The sequence below is a fragment of the Falco punctatus genome (genome assembly GCF_963210335.1).
Source record: "Falco punctatus genome assembly, chromosome: 9".
Classification (NCBI taxonomy): Eukaryota; Metazoa; Chordata; class Aves; order Falconiformes; family Falconidae; genus Falco; species Falco punctatus.
The window spans coordinates 43,409,463-43,428,147 of record NC_137589.1 but is presented as its reverse complement, the minus strand read 5'-3'; the positions used below and the strand labels follow the sequence as shown (position 1 = coordinate 43,428,147).

The window sequence follows — 18,685 nt, the reverse complement described above, 5'->3', positions numbered from 1 at the left end:
TGTGCATCTGCCATAAGGGCACAATTTCCTCCACACTTAAATCTACAAATACTCAATGTAGCAAGGAAATATATTTATTGAATTAAAAACAAGAAAGTAAAAAAGAATGATAAAATTATACTGATGTATAATTAATATGGAGGCTTTTTCATACTCAAAATATATTTGGACTCTTCGTCTGTTGAGTGTTCAAAATCAATATTAGATAGCAAAAAAACCTTGAAACACCCCTTTGAAAAGGGTGGTATCACTCCATCTCCGAGAGCTTTTTATATCAGCAATCTTGTTTTCCTTGGCTGTGTAAAGTCAGGATAACAGTGCCGCTAAAATGGCTGTGCTCAAAAACCCGCCATGCCACAGCATTGTTTGGGCATACTGGTTTTTCCCCACCAATTTATGCTGGAAGCCACCATGCGGCCCCAGGACTTCTAACACCTAATCCACATTAAAAGGATACTAAATCCTCAAAACTATGTTGTGCAAACTGTGATGACATTCACACTTCTTAAGATGCGGAGGTTTTTCCCTGAGTTCACAGTCCATCAGGCTTACCCACTGCTACATTCCCTGCGGAGGCGTGGTGCTACCCCAGAGCTTGTCAACCCGACAGCTGATGTTCACTGCCGACTGCATGTCCTTGGACATAACTGACCTCACCATTGTAACTACAGGGTGCAAACAGTTATATTGGGTTTTAATGTAATTTATGAGGAAAGTGAAGGAAACATTTGGCATCAAATAATCAGACCGCAGCAATAAATTTTTTCCTGGCCCCCAATGAACTGAACAACCAGAATCGCCGCGATGATACACCATGTACTTCACCTCTAACCCAGCAGTCAACAAGTGCCAGATGTCACAGATTGTTCTTAACAAGAGGAAAAGGATCAATTGCAAGTGACTGTCTAAGCACAGGATGGGTGCCTTTCCGAGAGGGAAGAAGTCACTCTTTAGGATAGTTTCTGTCACCCTTTCCTTTGGCCAAGGAATTTCCATGGGTTTGGAAAAGAAAGCAGGTCTCTTATGTGACAACTACAGTTTTAGGATGATTAATTTTAAAGAGAATAACTTGTCTTTGATTTATTCTAGCAGATATTTCAAGGAAAAACAAAATCACTACAGTCTTTCTGGGCAAGAAGCATGAATGTGAAAAAACACTTCCCATCCACCCCCACTCCCCCCACCTCCCCCACCCCGGTTCCCTATGGCTTTGTTCTCATCAGGATAAAGAAATAAAACACTTCGTTTCAAAGCATCAAAGGAAAAATGTTTGGAAAAACAGGTCTGGTTGGCATGTGCCTGGTATATAAGACACTGGTGAGTCACTATGACACAATGACTACTGCCATGACAAAGGTTCTGTCTCAAAAATCAAGGTATGTACTGCTTGAAAGGTTGTCATACGTTTAAATGACTAACAGCTGATCATGCACTTGTGTTAGCAGATGGCAGAAAGGGACAGAACTTCTGCATGACATGGAAGTGTCAAAACAAGACTTCGAGCAAGAGGTAACTTGGCAAACAGAAAAAGCCATTAGTTGATCTTGAGATGGGATTGATAATTTAGACTACTATATGCTCCCCCAGCAAGAACTTAATATATTATATTCAGCTATTGATATCCTACTTAAGACTTGTTTAAACTCTCTCAGCTACCATGAAGGAAAAGTCAGGATACTACAGAGCACTACAATTAGTAAAAGAAAATCTTAGGAGATTGCAAATGCATCTATTACTACAGAAACTGTAGTGACAGACACTTCCCAAGCGGGGCGCAGGCAACCGTAAAACAAACAACAGGATGCAAGGTCTACTGGGCCAGTATGAAAAAGGATTTCCCATCAAATTCAGCTACCAGAATGTACCAAAGGATGCCTGAAAAGTAGTTGTCTGACATAGATACAGTCTGCAGTGTGAAAAGAGCTGGGAGGAACACATGAATCTACACTTTGTCCATGATCAGAGTTTCACCAGAGGAAGGTTTAGCTTTCATGTAATCCTCACTAACAAAACACTTTAAAGCAAACAAGCAACCCTTCCTATAAGCTACAGGAACCCCAAACTTATCCCATGGCCAGAGAAGAGTATGATCATTGTGGAAAGAACTACGCCCGGCCAATCAGAAGCTTCCTCTACTCCACTGTACACCCAGCCCATGGCACCAGCTTCTCTTACAGCCGAGCTATGTACCATTCCTACAGACACACATATTGCAGTTGGGGGAGCCCTGTATTATTATAGCGTTAACACACTTCCTTCCCCAATGTACTAACGATTGAGTTTGTTCATTAGGTTGATTAGACCTTTTGACTTCTTAAGAGACAATTCAGGTTCAACTGCTGCTAGATGACAGGGAAAACTTTAATCATCTAGGTCAAGCGTGAGCTTTTCAGCTTAGAATGCATTAGTACCTTCCATCCTCCATGACCTCCAGAAGGGTGAACACACTGTTGCTAACCCCCATCCACAGCTTCATTACAAAAAGACAAGCTGGACAGCAAGACCATTTTCTTGACAGAGTTAGTTAACTGTAAATTATAAAGCTAATCAGTTCTTTGTTTACTGGCAGATGACATTATACATGAGGGGACCTGTTAAGAACTACCAATACTTTGGGAAATGAATGGTCTTGCTCACATGTAAAACAATTACAATAACTTGTCCCAATAAACCCCATCAACTCCTAAACTTGCTGTTTCCAATTAAAATTCAGGCCTTCATTCGTCAACACCTTAAATATCCATTATTCCCCTCTCCAACTATAAACAGCTAATAGCAGCTAAGATACGGCATTGCAAATGCCCTAAATGTGTGCAAAATACAACTCTATGAGGAATCTGCTTTAATCTGTAATATTAGATAATTCACATATATTTCAAGATTGGATCACAAAATTTTTTAATACAAAACCATACACATTTCAAAGATATTTAATCTGCAATCTTAACACAAGAGAAATAACTCCAAAATATAAGACTCAGACTTAAGACTTGCAGATGCACTGAAAAAAAATAGGTGCCTTTTCTTTATGCCTTTGCAAATCTCCCTTTATATGAATATTTTATATTCACATGGCATAATGAAGTTCATCAGGGCAGTGCTGCTATCTCCTGACCTCTTAAAAAGCTGAAAAGTTCCAGCCCACATCTGATCTGTTGCTGGCCCTATTTTTAAATTGGAATTCTGTTACATTCTAAAATAATGTTTAAAACTGCTTAAGGCAGCAAGTGAAAAACGAAAGGAGCCTAGGACTTACTTCAGACTGTTGCAGTTTCATGAAACCTGCTGTTAAATTTTAAGAAGCCATAATGCAAATTGAAAGATAAAGCCCAATTTTGATTAGCTACACCATAGAAAAAATTCACCATGATCCCCCACCTTTCAGGGAAATCACTTTTCCTCAGAAAGGAAAACTTTCTTTCAGAAGAGCATACAGGACCTTCTGCAGACAGTTGTTGTCAGTGAGAGAAGTACTGTATCTGAATTGTCCAACTTACCACACTTGCAGGCAGGCTAGCTAACTGGTTATGGCAATAACTTTCACAGTGAATATAAAGGACTAAAAATACACAGGACAAAAGACAGCACAGATTAGACAAGTACTTAGAGGAAGGGACAGAGGCAAACACAAATGATAATTCTGGGAGGAGACATAGATGCTAAGAACTCACTTCAGTCTAACTATTCCCACTCCTGCAAGAGGTAAGACACCAAAGCGTGCATCTGGATAATGGGGCTTTAAAGCCAGCAGGTGACTGCTGGAGAAAACATCAAGATAATAAAGACAGGGTTCAAATTAGGTCAACAGTGAGAGTCTCTTGCACAAGCAAAAATTTCACAAAACTTGATTCTAAAGGCGGGGGGGGGTGGGGGGGTGGGGGAACCCCAAACAAAAACCCACAACCAACAGAAAAAACCACACCAAAAAACCCCAAGAACCCAAATGTGAAGATTTTGTTGAGACAACCCTAAAAGTTATGCCATGGAAGATATATGTAATCTCTTCTTCTCTTCTGCATTATCATGGTCAGCATGTGGTGCAGGGTAATGAATTTTGTGCTGCTCTGTGCATGCCTTTAAACCATGTAAGGTGCTCTTTCAAAGCCTCTCTAATAAATATACAAGCCATTAGAGCTGCTCTGTAAACCAGCCACGAAATGAAAAAATGTGGGTGGAATTTAAAGGTGCAGAATGAGATGACAATCTGACAGTCCACAAGCTGTAAGTCTACTGTCAGTACACTATGCAGCAAACCCCCAAATATACAGTAAGAACGACATGCAAGAGATTTATATATCACAGCTTTATTACTACCTAGATCTTGCAAATAACCACATCTTTTACTAAAATTGGTTATGTTGCAAATGACAAAGTAAAGCCTGTAGGGATATTCTAGGAATCATCATCCTTAATTCCATCCAGGATTATAATGAAACTAAGATAGGAGAATGATCCTACTGATCTGGATATATACGTCAATGTCAAATACAACAGCAACCAAAGGCAAGCAACTGCTCTGCAGACCTTTCAAGAATCGTGATTACAATGTCAAGGAAAAATTAGCTCATCACAGCTGAAGAAGGATCATCAGTCAGCCAGCAGGATTCCATAAAGAAAACCTGAAATTGGTGACAGACACCTGATAGGATATTGGCTCATTCAGCTTGCAATTGCAACGACAAATAACCTCTCCATAACTAGTACATACGTTCAGTGCAAGAAAGCTCTTTGCATCTGCCTCAGTCATAATGGAATCAAGAAAGCATAGATCAAATACTCTGCATTAAGCAAATGATACCATAGCTTTATTAGCATTTCAAGATGCAGCTCAGGAACAAAGAAATCATGTGCTCAGAGATTTGACCACACTTCTAAAGAAAACTAAATTAAGACACTGTTCAGAAAGAGACTACCAGTTCTGATAAATTATTATTGCTAAGTGTGATCTTGAAAAGCATTTTAAAACCATGTATTTACCAACACAGAGTGTACTGTCCAAACACTTACTGTCTCATGTAAATGCCCATTTCCATTACCGGTCCAATTTCAGAGTTTTTTTCATGTTCCTCACTAGGGTGTACCCTAGTCTAACTCTGGCAGACATACATCAAGAGTGAATACCCCTACCGCTTTTTTTTTAAAAAAGATAGATTTATAGCATCTATACTTTTAATAAATAATTTTAATAAGATTCACAGTATCAAACAAAATGGGCCATTTCTCTAAATTCTTAACCCTTGCAATTTCTGGTGAATTGTTATTTCTGACAGCTGTCATTCTGCACGTGATCTGATAACTCCTGTAATAAGTTGTAATATCACCACTGAAGAATAAATAAAAGGCAAAAAGATGATTGTCAGTCAAATCACTGACATCAATCAAATCACTGACATCAATCAAAACTTAATCACATCAATATTCCCTTCAAAATTTAATGTATCAAAACTTAGGTTATACCTGTGCTGTGGATTGTGCGTATATGCACATCCAGCAAGCTGGATTCAGCTACACAGGCATTACCCTTACAGGAGCTTGGGAGCTTGCTTTCACAAAATGTTCCTTGACAGACAAGTCACACAAGGCGAGACTGACATATTCTGCACTGCACAAAATAACTTAAACAACGTGCTTCCCCAAACTCCTAACTTGGAGTCACTAACTAAATGGTCACAGAAGTGTTTTTCTGATTGTACTACAAAGAAGTAGCACACACCTCTCACTACCAGAGAAAAAAAACAGGAAAAGCTTGCAAAACTGTAGAGCTGTTTGTGGTTACTGGCCATAACCCAGTTTTGTCATGTAGATATTGGAAGTTAATAGATTTAAAATTTTCACCTTGTAAGCATTCCCAAAATTCTTACGTAATTCCCTTCATAAAACTAGATAGCAATTGGATCTCTGAGTTAGTCTGCACAGAAAAAAGCAGACACACATCAACAAATACATCCTTGACCAAAACCCAAATAAACAAGCAAGCATCCTCAGAAAGGACAAATACTGTTTCCTATAACCACTGAAGCCATCGTTAATATTTACCAGCAGGCTGCCGACTAGGATAAAGCAATTTAAACACAGAACTCAACTTTACATGTGAAATTATAATCTGCATATAATAAAGACTTCATCAAAAATTTTTTTAACACTGTAATTATAACTCTGTGGCCTGTGCTCCTTTTAGAACCCTAGTAATACATGTACTATTATAACACAATGCATTATTAAGCTGTAATCAATTCTACAACATCAAAAATGCCTTCAGATCAAAAAACTTTAGGTGCATTAAAATTACTATGAAATTTTTTAGGGAAAAAATAGAGTAAGATTTATTTCCATTAATATATTGTAGGAAAACCAGCTCAGATACAGAGAGATTAAGTGAAAGTTCAACACCACCCCTTTACACATTTCAGATGGTAATACCCAACACCATTGCAGGATCTGACAAACTTTGCACAAAAAGACCTTCAAACAAAAGATGAAATTAATGAAAAATGTGTAACTGGAGAAAAATTACATCACACAGCCATGTTTTTGCTTTTCCTTTCAAACCCTTTTAGTTTATTAGGATACCTGGCATTTTCACGCTAGACCAAGTAAAATGACACATAGTCATATTCACAAATAATGAAACTACTTTACTGTAATAGAGCAAGCCATCTTTCAAAGTGTTTATATGGCTAATTCAAGCCACTGCCTGCCCTGATTTCTGAATCACCTGCATCAGCCAGCCGTTTCCCATCCCTAAGCAACTGATACAGCCTCGTGTCTCTCGAATTCACACAACAAACCTGGAAGATAAAGTGCAAAGAAGCCAGCAAGAAAGCATTTAGGGCTGGGGAAAAAAAGAAAAAAAAGGGGGAAAAAATAATCACTATTTCACAGATCAAGAATAGAGGCATGAAAATAATAAGTAACTTGTACACGGTCACAAAAGTCTCTGGCAGAGCCAGGGAAAAGAACCGAAATTTCTTTAATCCCTGTTCAGTACCTTAAATACAAGGCTATTCTTCCTCTTCCTACTTGATATTGTGTCAATGCATGAGTGTAGGTGTTGAAAGACTAACAAAAGAAAAGTAATAGTATGGCATTACGAGCTGAGAAACCTAATCTTTATCAGATACAGCAAATCTCTATGATGCTGCCTGCACTAGGAACTCTCTCTTTGTCCTGAATATGCTTTAAATTACTGGTATAATGTGTACTGTATATTGTTCCACTCTTATATTTATTCCACAAAAACCCCTGTGGCCTGCATGTGATTTTATCATTAGCTGGCAAGGTAATTTCAGGGCCTAGTTCTGCAATCATTCCATGAGCAATACTCCCATTGAAGCTGGTATGTTCTGCATGCAAAGCAGCTACCAATTCAGGTTCCCTATAATAAAAAGGCCTTTTGCTACTTTAACTATTGTGGAACATTAGTGACAATACAAAAAAGGAGAAAAATTACAGTGCAATTCTTTATACAAGTTATTTTATACTATGATAAAATATAAAAAGTGTGCTTGGAAACAGAATCTACACAAAGTATTTCGTATGAGAAAAATGACAAGCTTTTTTTTTTTTTGTTTCATTTATTAAAACTCAATAGAATACAAAGTATTTTGTTAAAATAAAGATCTCTGCAAAACCGATAAATGACTGGCCAAGATTTAGAAATGACCAATATGCCTAAAGGTCACAAATGTTAATATTTTGCTTTCTTTTGGTTTCTTAGATACATGTAAAGAGCCAAACCTCACCCAAATCAATGAACCTTCCAGGATTCACCCAAGGAAAAATGCTGGAAATATGTTTTTGTGCAGGATGTATACAACTGCTCTGTATGATGATCCTCAAAACAGCTATTTTCAAGGCTAAAATATTTTAATATTTAGATGCTAATATAGATGCAGAAGGAGAATAAACTGTCTTCAACTTCACTAAAACAACCTGAGAGAAGCTTTAGTCATAAAGGTAGGTCATAAAATCCTATTCTCTTTGCTAAAAGTAGCAAATCCCCTGTCTCTCTAAATAAAATGTATATAATGGAATTACACTTTAAATTTGCACAGAGTTAGAGACATCTAGTCTCTAGTAGATATACTAATGCACAAGATGTAAGATAACATGATATACAATGCCCCTCCTTCATACAATATCTGACAAAGTAAATGCCATTACTATAATAGAACGCACTGTAGTTCAATTTGTCGTATTACACCACTTGATATTTTATTGCGGAAACCTCAACTATTGCCATGAAAAAACACAGCTAGAAAAGAAGTCACGTCCCCTGAGAGAGGTAATCAAAGGCACTGGATAGTAACACTGGAAAAAGGTTTAATTCCTTTCTGTTCAGGTCACATAATGGTCTATGGGGAAACCTAAGTGGTCAGTAATTAATATATAAATGCACACACACATATGCTTGCTATGGTTAATTTATCATATATGTAGCATCGTAAATCAATGAATTATGTCACTAGACTCTTAAAGATGCAACAGCATCCATTCCTGGGAAGAACTGGAACTAGCGACACCAAAGACCCCTGCCTCTATAACGCTCCTTACAGAGCATTAGTATGTTACATGTCTGCCCAAACAACTTCCAGGAAAGAACTCAGAAACCAAGTCCACAACTGCTCAAGATGTTTCTCTTTACAGGTGGAAAAAAGCAAAGTAAAGCATTTCCCTTTTAAAATAAATAAGAGCTCTTAATTCACCTTTTACCATTTATTCACTCTGCTTGTCAGAAAGCAGCTCAGATTTTACTGTCTGAGAGGGCAAGACACAGATAGAACCACAAAAACTGTGCTACTTTTCAATTACTTTTAACATAGCTCCTCAATCATTGGCACTAAATGAAGCCCCTTCCCCCATCTCACAATAGGTTGAGGATCCTGCCATGTTAGAAAACATAATTTTTTATGTTAGGTTTGATTTTATTTTGGCAGGCTCTCTTCTACATCACCTCACTTCTTGCAGTTTTTGGTCAAACCCTTTAAGGGGAGGGGGGGGAGAGAGAAGACATCCCGCCTCTGAGAGACTGAGAATGCTGTGTCTTGCAAGCATTTATTTCAAGGCATGTAATCTGTCTCAGTTCCCCAAATCCTTCCTGGTATATTCATTTAAAAAAAGTTGCATCCAGTATGAGGTTGAAAAACGAGCAGATTTTTTTTCTTTCACCACTTCCCCCGCAGGTTTTGCTCAATCCATGATGAAGTAACCGGAGGGAATTTGTTCTGCATTCCTGCAACCCTACAGCTCTCACACACTGAAGCTGGGCTCTGCAGCAAGTGTAATTATTTAGTGTTTGGCCGCATGACTCCTCCCAACTCCCATTATATCAGCTACACATTTTTGACATGGAAACCATGCAAAATTTCTGAACTCTTTTGTGAGGGGGGAAGAATGCCATCTAATTAGACCACATGTGCAGAGAAGCATCTGGCTCAGAGCACAGCAGTTTGCACAGTTCCTTGAGTTGTCGTGGAGACAAGCACATGACCCGCTCAGAGCTGAAACTCTGGGGCACGGATCCAGATGCACTTCTAACACATTCTGACAGAGAGCAGATGGGCAGATATTTGCTGGGCCAAAAATGCCAACTCTACTCCCCTCCAGACCCACATGCCCTCAATGATAATTTTTATCTTGTAAAAGTCCTTCTCATCTGCCCTGGGACCTCAGGCTTTCTCACCTAGGAAACAGAACTAAACCTGCCAAGATTTCAGTCGGAAGAGTCCACAAACTTCAATCCCATTTACACAATAGGTGTAAGGAGTACTAACAATTGACAAAACATTATCCAAATATTTGAAAAATCACTCATTTTGATGCTTCGTTTTGGCATTCAATTCAAATAGCATTCATGGAAAAAGGCACATGAATTTCTGTGATTCACATGGTGCATTATTACTTCTTCTCGTCTGGTGAGGTTTGATGCTGTTTCAATTATTAATAAAGTAAAACAAACGTTGCTCTACATGTTCATAATAATTGCTCATAATGATGCCTATGATTGCGGTGACCTCACAGCTTTGAGATCCTATTTTCGGTTTCTTAATATCCTTTCAACTGTGTGAATACATGTTTTCTGTTCTAGATTCCTTTTTAACTTTAATGCTTTAGTTCAAATTAGCTCGGCATTCTGCTAAGAACATCTTCAAGGGAAACAAAGTTGACTAAAATATAAGAGTCTCCCAACTTTGGCTGAAAAGCCTTAATACTGCACAAGCTTCTAGGAGGCACATGATCTTCTATCCATTTTATAAGATGACTTTCCAGGAAAAAATAATTCCTCTGCTCAAACTCCCTCAGAAAGACCCACAACTTATGACTACAGTTGCCTGCAGACTGGGCATCTTATAGCCCAAGATTTTCTCTGTGATTGCTTCACCTGCTGCAATGAAAGGCCAGCAGCCGAGAAAGCCAGGCAAACAACCATGAAACAGCACCAGAAAACACCCTCCGCCTGCTTGTGTCATCTTCAAGAAAGCTGACGGCTCCGCAGGGCTGGACTACATACTTCCCAGTGCCCCAGAGCACCTACATCACGGATGCTAGCTATTACCACATAGGCACTTCCTGCTGAAAAGTCAAGAAAGCTGGTTAGGGTGGAAAAAGTTACTAAATAACCAACAAAGTACTTGCACTGCAAAATTAGCGTTTTGAACTTTCCCTGTTAAAAACTAGAATAAGCACTGACTTGAGCTGCCTTCTGAGCTCATTTGATAAATGCACATACACGTCTGCTCTTCATAGGCATAATTGCTTTGACCCAAGCACACACAAAAACTTTACATAACTATTCTAGCTTTAAAACAAATAAATAATAAACCAAACACAATGTTATCAAATCTCAAGAAATTTAAACACTAGAATGTACCAGATATTTGCCAATAATTGCTATGGCTAAGAATCACACCAGAACACCTCATTAGCTCAGTTATTGTCTGCTGCATTGATTACTACATGTGTATTTTTCCATATTTTAATTTTAAATGTACAAAATTACATTGCTCCAAATGTAAAAGTTGTTCATTTAAAGAATGAAACTTGCCTAACGGTGTTCTTAGTTCTGCTAATTCAATATTTGACATTCAACAGCGATTCAATCTCATTTTTTAAGGTTAAACAAAATACTCTGGAACCATTTTTGTCCTCTACCAAAGAAAACCAACCAAACAACACACACATCTATTAAGCACAAAATTTCTGACTGCTTAGATTTATACCCTATATAAATACTTTCCAAAGCTTAAAAACCATACCTAAGGTGCTAAAGAGTTAATACTATGTACTGTGGTCACTGTAAACAAGCACAATTTCAGCTAAGCAATATTGCTGTCAGAGACACAACGCTTTGCAGGTGTGGGCAATAATTAAAGGTTTCAGCACATCTACCTGGGTGAAGTATTTTTGCCTCCTATTCCAAGGAGGAAGCCCTCTCTGTGGAGAGCAGAAGAGCTCATTAATGAGGCTAATTAGGTGTAAAGGGGGTAGAGTCTGGCATCAGCTGCAGCTTATAGTAGCTAATCATTAAGCTCTGTAATCTCTACCCCAGAACAGCAGATGATCATGTTCCTAGGTGACTGATGTTGCTAAGAAAATTTCCAGCACCTGAGTACCTGACCAAATACTTTTTGGTGAGGCTAAAAATTCCCTTAACCCCCCACATGCCAGACAATGGAGTCAACATAATTTCTTCACTCATCTATTTTCTAACAATGGATACCCAGAGGTTTGAACTTGGCATGGGGTCTATAATGCCATTTATTTCAGAATTTAAAAGAATAAATACAAATCAATGCCATCAAGAGTGTATGGAAAAAGGAAGGCCACTAAATAATGGTTGGTGGAGCAACATGCAAGAAGAATACAGGTATGAGCAACAATGCTTGGAAAAAAGTGATCACATATAGCTCCTAAAGGTTTGTGAGTTCTCCTTGTAATTTCTTGGCATAAAGCAGTGAGGATAGTTACAATACCACAGGGATGAAAGCCTTGTTAATAAATATGTAAAATAAGGATTTCATTGTACTTACCTAATTTGAAATGAGAAAAAGGACATAATTTCCATGGAGAGAGAATACATGAAAGCAGAGCTCAGTCTGGAACTTGTTTTGTAAAATGAACTGTAAGAATGGCAAAAACTCTTCCAGCACCTCAACATGAATTTTTTAGTTGATCAGGCAAAAAAGACCTTTTATTGGCAACCTGCTACTGTTCTTTTTCTTCTCCAGTTGAAACAGTAGAGTTTTTAGATTCAATTCAATTTCAACAAGAAATAGAATATTTTTCTTCTGCAATTATTTTACTGCCCGATAGCACAGCTTGTAATAGATCCTTGAATTACTCATGAATGAACACTAAAGCAAAATCTCTTTGAGTTATTAAAAGTGGTACATTTTAAAAGGTGCATTTTCATACTGACCAAGAAGCTACGCAGCAATTTTGTACATATCACCAGATTGCAAATATGATTAAATCTGCATATTTAGCCGATCCTTATTGTCACTGGAATGAAAAAAAACCAACCATCTCAGTTTTCTCTGCTTTTCTTTACTAACTGAAATGTTTAAGGATTAAAAAGAAAAATGCCTTGCAAAACCGAAAAGATGAGCAAGTACCACTGAAGTAATAAAGGCTCAAATGCATTTAATACAAACTCCCTTGTCTCCATGTTACCTGTGGACTTGGAGATGCACAGATTAAATAACACGAGCTGCTCAGAGGTGGCACTGGCTCTCATTATGGTCAGGGATAAGGATGCACACGTCCAGATAAACCCCACTGGTAACTCAAGACTCCTCTTGATATCAACAGATAAAAAAGTCTCCAATAACAACTAGCACCTTGTCTCACAACAATGCAGAAGTCAGTTGAATTGGGTGATAAATGCTTTGTAGCCAGCATCATATTATTTTTAATAATTCTGCAGATATATCGTAAAGACAAAAACACATGGCTAGTACAGGGTTTTTAGAAAAGCCTTGATAAGCCCTCTCCCCAGCACTGAACACACAGTAGCTTTAATTTTTTCTATTCTAGAACGACATATGCACAAGAAGCTTTCAGATGGGTATGGAAAGTGCTCAACATTGAAGGTGTAGCACAGTCTCAAACAGAAACATTGACTCTTCTGAAAGACAACTGTTAGCAAAACACCTCAGAATGCCTGAAATGAAGAAGGGTTGGGAGAGCCTTGTGCACCCAGCATCTGGAACAAGTTACCGCTTTTTCTTTTTTTACTTTATGACAAGTTACATAATTCTGTAGCAGTATCTCATTTCCAATGGTTGATATCCAAACATAGGATAGAGAAAAAAATTATGAATGACAAGACAGGAGTTGAAACCCACAGTTTTAGAACACAAGGGCTATAACTGATCACATGAAAAGTCCATCTGCCTGCTGTTCCATCTCCAGCGTAGGCATCAGCAGATGCTCAGGGAAGACCAGGAAGGTAGAAAGCCTGAATGTTATTTCTCCCCCTCAGACTGTCAGACAGAGATCTTCATGTCAACAAATTTACTGAGTCTATTGTTGCTGGTGTATTAAATAAACCCGAACAGAAGCTTCTCCCAACTATCTCTCCAATCATCCCCCAAACCAAGACAAACTTCCTCAGTATCATTTGATAAAGTGCTTGGCAGGATTACCACCTACTGTATAAAGAATTTCTCCTTTACTTTGAACCTTTGTTGTTACAAATCTCACTTGATTGCCCCTGTTTTTTTTAATACTGGAAGGGACAATGAGAAGTCACTCTCTATCCTCCTTCAAACTGTAAGAACATGCTTCTCCTGTAAATCATGCTACAAAATTGTCTGACGTTCACAGTAACTCCAGTATTCAAACCAGATGGAGGAAAATGTGCAATGATGCCTGTAAGCAAGAGGTGTGTTTAGTAACAGGAGTAAGTACAAACAAGCATCTGAATTAAACAGAGAAAAGGGCAAAACAGAACTATACTGCACTTCAGTGAATGGTAACAAACTTTATTTCCCTAAAGTGTAACTCACCACCAAAATCATTTATGTCCCAAGGTTGGACTGCAGAGACAAGAAAACCTGTTCAATGGAGTGATTCCAAGATTGGGCACTATTTCTGCATTGTTTTAATGTTCCTGACAAGTGCTCCATTGTTTCTTAGCCATATACACACTTCATTTCAGTAATTAGCTGTCAAAGCAGGCCCAACAGCAACTTAGTATTGTCTGCTCAAATTGTATTAATGAAATGCAATCCACTCAAATGTCCTGAATGCGTATCTGTAATTGCGTTAAATAGAGAGGCTGGGGACATCAGCAAACTTCAAGCTTCTGAACAGGGCATTACGATGGAGCACGTTAATCCATTATTTCTTAGGGATTTGACAGCCAATTAATATTACAGGGCTTCGTATACAGCAATAAGGACTGATGATCCAACATTATTTTCTTAATTTTTTTAAGCACAAGAAGTGACTTTTCAGACTCTGGGCTATCAAAGTAAAAGTGGCGCATAACGTTTGTGAACACAACACCCTTAAAGGCAGAAAAGCAAGAACTGTAGGTTGCAGCATTGCAAAAGTAATTTTTGCTTTTAAACACTCAGCATCCATATGTTGAAACCTAAATGTAGAATACTTAGTGGATACACTACACTAAGCATAAGTAAAATCAAATAAACCCCAAGATTTTATTAAATATATACCAGTTTAGAAGAATTCTTCTATGACTATTAGAATCAACGCTCCCAAAGAATAAGAGAATGCAATTGATTACTTCTGGCTGTAAACTGATACTTGTCAGTCAAGTCACTATATAATTTTCTCCATTTTCAGTTTCATGTTCTCCCTCACCAAAGACTTTTCCAAAGAACAGAATTTGGACAAGATAAAAACCAAGAAACAAGAAAAACATGTAAGGGAAATATCCTGTGGGTATAGTAGTCTTTGGAAAACTTTCATGTCAGTTATGACTGAAAAATTGCTATTAAAATTTAATTAAAATTGAGCACAATAAGCTATGACAAGATAATGGAAGGGAAACGTAGCTTTAAGGCAGAGCAAGGATATCTAGAACTCTGAATAGATGTGATGTTTTATTTTTGGCTATGTTTGGCAACTATTCTTGAGATTTCTGAAACACATCTTAATTATAATGATCTACAGAAATTCACAGAAAAGAACAGCTCTGCATTTTAGTTAGCTAAAGATCTGTAACATAAGCCAAATATGTAAGAGATTTTTAGAACTCCAGTACCATCTAGTCCTTAATTTCATTCACATTCAGACCCACATCAGAGAACACTTTTTTTTTCAACTAAAAAGCCCCTGCAAGCCCCTCTAAAACCATTATTTTGTGACTTATCTGTAAATAAAATTAATTTATTTCCTCACACAGGTAGAAATCCTTTGGATATCATTTATCTCCATAGTTGAAGATAACAATCAAATCCGGCATCACATAAACCTGAAGCAAAAGCAGTCAAAAGCTTTGGAAATTACTTTGACTCAAGGAAATCAATAGCCCTTTACCAGAGACAGCTTCTTCGCTCACACTGAGAACTCATTTTAAGAGAGCTGGAATGCAACTTATTCAACATGTAAAGGAGAACACAGGATTTAAGTGACATTTAGAAGACAACGCATACTCCAAACATAAGCTTAAAATCCCCAGTTGGGGGGATGCAATGTACGTATATTTTTAAATTTTTGATCAAGAAGTCCTCCCAAAACAATATGTATTTACAGTTTCACAGATACGTTTGGGGAAAATATTACATACCCACTACACTAAATTTACCTTAAGCATGAACCTCCTTGATTAGATTCAGCTTCTGTAACAAGAAATTTAAAAGAACCCACCACCTTCTGAATAATGCTGGTTAGGTGCTTTTACTTACAGTTACTACATTGACAATGTATAAAGACCACAGCACAACAGCTTTGCTCACTATCAGTAAACCAAGACTGTAACTCATCTCATATGATTTTATTACCAGAGACACAGCAGCCATTTAACGTATTTAAAATTTTAGGCAAGAAATTAAGGTGAGCGACAGCATTTCCCATTCTTTACATGCCCTCAAGTGTTCAGTATAAAATGTTCTTGTATATAAGAAGAAAGCACCTTTAGGTAAGTGTTCTTTATTTTTCATGTATTCTTAGTGAAGAATATGTAATAAATTATTAGTTGACAAATGGGGAATGAACTTCACCTATACAAGTACAGACGGATCCTGAAGAAAGGCAAACTAATCACATTTGTAATCCCTACAAATTGCTTTCATTTTCACCATTAATCCTCTCTAAGAAAAACTGTACTAGAGATACAGATTTTAACTACTGCTTGGAAAGCTCCACTGAAAGTAATTCTTTGATACATTTTTCTTTTCATTTAACAGCATGAGTAAGCAATGTACATGTATCATTTACAGCTTTTAAAGCACATTCAGAGCATAACCATGCCACCTTCACTTCCACATTACTTTTGACAATCTAAGCTAAGTTACTACCACTAATACTTAATGCCAAATAGGATGCTTGAAGAGTCAGTAACAAGTTTTACACTTTTAGAATCACCAACATATAAATAAGTACGTATATATAAAACCAGCATATAGCTACTCACGTGAGATCTGCTATAAAATTTCTTACTATATAAATCACAGAACTAAATGCTGCATCAGAAATTATTCAAAAGGGAGCTACACTTGGACACAAAAGTAACCTTTAAGGAGTTAAAACGTCCTCAACTACAAGTCAAGTTGAAACTTATTTAATTAGGTTCTGTATTTGAAAAAATGAAATAAATTCTTTCATTAACTAAACCAAACTCCCTTAAAGGCAACAATATGTTCCCTCTCTGTCAGGACAGAGCGCAATGAAATCTTTATTTTAATTGGGGTTAGCTAAGGGGCCATTTGGCTTCAGATGCTTTGTTTATCAGCCCTAAGCTTTACAGCTTAACCAGTACTTGAAATATTTTATTACAGAATGATTTCATTAAAAAAAATAAAAAAAGGAAATAAAAAAGTAAAAGAAGTACACTCTTCCAAGCAGATTTACATAGAGATAATTTAAAATGTGCATTTTGAAAACTGGAAGTCCAAGTCAAAGGTATCTCAAAAGAAAACACTGATTTGCTTTTGCATTATCGTGATATAGGTCTCCTTTATAAATGCCCTGTTCTAACGGTTTCTGCATCATGCCCTTCCCTAAGCAACCCAGCAAAGATGCAACTGTAGAACAATGGATCTCTCCATGGCAATGATTACAATGAAGCAAGCAAACGCACCTCATTTTTGTATTTTGTCACAACCACGCTTCCTTTGTAGTGGACAACGCTTCAGAACCCTTCACATTGTGTGGATTTCCACTTCACAACTAACTGGTGCTGCAGGAAGCAAGGAAGGCTCTCTCCAATGCACGAGAACTCAGATACAAGCCTTTCATAAGAATAAAAACCCCAGTTTATATGAAACTCATTCAAGGGGAAAGCTTACTTTCAATTTTTTTCTGAACAGCTTTGAACTTTCATATGAAAACCTTGGAGTCTTGGACCTGAAAAGGTGGAGTTGAGCAATTCAATTTTAAAACAAAGAAAACAAATTCTTGTTCAGTAGATTACACCTTTTTCCTGTAATAAACTAATTTAACAAATATCAGACACCTTCAGTAATACAGTTACTGAAAATATTATGGAAAACAGTTATCACAGAAATGGACAGTGAACAGCAACTCTACAAAGACATAACCTCAGTTCATTCCAAACTGCAGATAAAATTAATGAAATAATCCAGAACAATTTCCTGCTTTATCATGAGGATCAAGCTCAGACCAGATTTTGCATTTAGTCCTTACCAAACCTCCAAGCCTTAGGAGTGTTCCTAAAACTAAAATAAAATGGAAAAAGAAAAAGAAAACAGAAAACTTCAAATCTAATTTCCACAAATTAAATACAGTATTATGATATTTTCATATTCTTTTCTCCTGTGGTATCACTGAAATTTGATCTGTCAGAGTTTTTATAATTTGGAAAAAAAGGTATTTCATATAATTTCTAGTTGTCTTCTGGAGGACATTGGCATTATGTTGCTAATAGTTTTATGCATGTTGCATAACAGCACACTACACATTTAAGATATAAAAACTATGCCAACAGTATTTTATTAATTTCAGTTTAAGAATTTGGTTTTGTTGTTAAAACAAACATTGCCTTTCTCTTATTTTTAGAAATAAAAGCATTGCTGCCGAATCTGAAAGAATAAAGCTTAATTCCAACAAAACAGAGTCCTGTGTTTCACGTGTTTGCTGCCTTAAACAAAATACAACAAATTCAAAATTAAATATATTGCTTTTAAATTTTTTCTCTTGATGACTTTTTGCATATCTTCTCTGTACTGTTCCCTCATGAGAACTATAATAAAATGAAGTGTTTCTGCAACTTTTCAGCAGGTATTTTGATTTGAGAGTGATCACAGTTTTCTCCACAATCTTTATACAGTTAATGTCCTGATCATCTAGCAAATAAGTACAAGACTTAAATTGACATAAATATGTATACTTTTCTCTAACATTGGAAACTAATTTTGTATCTCTAAATGAAAAATACTTTTATTAAAAAAATATCCAGTGAATATACCAACTATTGAGTTCAAAGCAAAGACACCACATGTGTCTAAATAAATATCAAGGAAGTGTCAGAGGTAAA

General features: G+C 37.0%; 1 protein-coding gene across 4 annotated transcripts in view; it reads right to left on the bottom strand.

Moving 5' to 3' along the window:
- Window positions 1-18,685, bottom strand: part of DENND1A (DENN domain containing 1A) — a 231,116-nt gene that overhangs the window by 49,962 nt on the left and 162,469 nt on the right. The window lies entirely within an intron of this gene.